The sequence below is a fragment of the Nannospalax galili genome, unplaced genomic scaffold (assembly GCF_000622305.1).
Source record: "Nannospalax galili isolate Female #2095 unplaced genomic scaffold, S.galili_v1.0 scaffold576, whole genome shotgun sequence".
NCBI lineage: Eukaryota > Metazoa > Chordata > Mammalia > Rodentia > Spalacidae > Nannospalax > Nannospalax galili.
The window spans coordinates 2,796,554-2,798,815 of record NW_008339223.1 but is presented as its reverse complement, the minus strand read 5'-3'; the positions used below and the strand labels follow the sequence as shown (position 1 = coordinate 2,798,815).

The window sequence follows — 2,262 nt, the reverse complement described above, 5'->3', positions numbered from 1 at the left end:
TCCTCATCGCTATTATGAGATACAAAATGTATTTATCAAATCTGTAATCATTATGCCAAAAAATCTGAATTACTGTAATATTTTGCATATTGTTAAAACTGTAACTTTAATTGTACAAAAAAATTTAATATAAAAAAAAAGACCAAAAAAAAAAATTAAATCGTTTGAGATAGTATGAAATCAACCCATACTCACAAGTTCTGTACCTGGAGAGTCCAACCACGTACCAAAACTATTAGGGGGGAAAAAAGCTTTCTTTACACTGAACCTGAAGAGAATTTTTTCTTTTCATTCTGTAAACAGTATGAGTACTATTTACACAGCATTTTTACTGTAGTAAGTACTACACATATTAGAGATACTTTTAAGTATTTGGGAGGACTGTATTACCGGCAAATAATATACTACTTTATATAAAAAGCACCCACAAGTGATCCTGTAACCAATCCCATATGGGTAGCAAGAGACAGCTGTATTTTCTGCCAGGAAAGACTCTCCACAAACAGGCTTCATAAAGTCTTTTCCTAAAAGACTCAGTTTTTAATAATATTCAAAATCATAACAGAATCAGAGAACTTAGATTTGGTAAAGGTCAAGAATGATTTCAAAATTTCTTATTATTTATGTCAATCATCCTTGTAAGGTGAGTAGTATATATCATATCTCCTTTTTACAGAAGAAAAATAAGTCTCAGAGGTCGAAAAATAAGACTCAGATTTGGTTGGTTTCCTTTTAGTTTTGGTTTTGGTTTTTTAATGAGACATGCTGTCTTGTTCGAGGCCAACCTGGTCTACATCGTGAGTTCCAGGCCAGCTGGGGCTACAGGGAGACCCTGTCTCAAAAAGACCAAAAGAAAAAAAAGGAATGCTGTCTTCTTGCTTTTCTGTTGCTGTGATAAAACACTCACTGAAAAGCAACTTAGAGAAGGGAGTATTTATTTCATCTTACTCTTCGAAGTTAACAAGCTAGCCTTTGGAATTGGAAGAGGAGAGTCAGGTGTCAAAATGGAGGACCATAAGTCCAAGAACCCAGCAGTTGAGGAGGTTGTTTATTTGTGGTCTGAGCCTTGAAATTACAGGTAACAGTTTAAGAGAACATTTTAAGAAATGGGGCACACTTACACTCCCCAAGCAAAATGTTCCAGAGGCTTTGGTTTTGTGACTTTATCTTGTGTTGAAGAGGTGGATGCAGCAATGTGTGCTCGACCACACATGGTTGATGGGCGTGGAGTGGAACCAGGGGGAGCTGTTTCTAGAGAGGATTCTGTAAAGCCCAGTGCCCACTTAACAGTGAAGAAAATTTTTCTTGGTGGCATTAAAGAAGATACAGAAGAATATAATTTGAGAGACTATGTTGAAAAGTATGGCAAGATCCAAACCATAGAAGTTATGGAAGACAGGCAGAGTGGAAAAAAGAGAGGATCTGCTTTTGTAACTTTTGATGATCATGATACAGTTGATAAAATTGTTGTTCAGAAATACCACACTATTAATGTGAATAATTGTGAAGTGAAAAAGGCCCTTTCTAAACAAGAGATGCAGTGCGCTGGATCACAAAGACATCATGGAGGTGGGTCTGGGAACTTTATGGACCATGGAGGAAACTTTAGAGGTGGTGGAGGTAATTTTGGTTGTGGTGGAAACTTTGGTGGCAGAGGAGGCTATGGGGGTAGAAGTAGTTATGGAGGTGGTAATGATGGATATAATGGATTTGGAGGTGATGGTGGTAACTATAGTGGTAGTCCTGGTTATAGTACTAGAGGAGGCCATGGTGGTGGTGGACTACAATATGGAAATCAAGGTGGTGGATATGATGGTGGTGGAGGACGATATGATGGTTTCAACGAAGGAGGAAATTTTGGTGGAGCTAGCTATGGAGGTGGTGGGAACTATGATTTTGGAAATTAGAGTGAACAAATCAAATTATGGAGCCATGAAGGGGAGAAGTTTTGGTGGAAGAAGTTCAGGCAGTCCCTTATGTGGTGGTTATGGATCTGGTGGTGGATGTGGCACATAAGATAGCAGAAAGTTTTAAAAACAGCAGAAAAGGGCAACAGTTCTTAGCAGGAGAGAGAGCAAGTAGTTGTCAGGAAAGATTACTTTGAGGCAGTCATTCTAAATACATTAGAGGAACTGTAAAAATCTTCCACAGAAAGAATGATGATTCATAGGCAGCTTAAACAGGAAACCAAGTAACAGTCTATCCCCAAGGAAAGCTTGAGGCAGGAACTTAAGCAGCGTTGGATCTTGGAGGCAGGACAAG

General features: G+C 38.5%; 1 pseudogene; it reads left to right on the top strand.

The window, feature by feature from the left end:
* Window positions 1-1,004: 1,004 nt before the first annotated feature.
* LOC103734751 lies at window positions 1,005-2,034 on the top strand (annotated as a pseudogene).
* The last annotated feature ends 228 nt before the right edge of the window (window positions 2,035-2,262 follow it).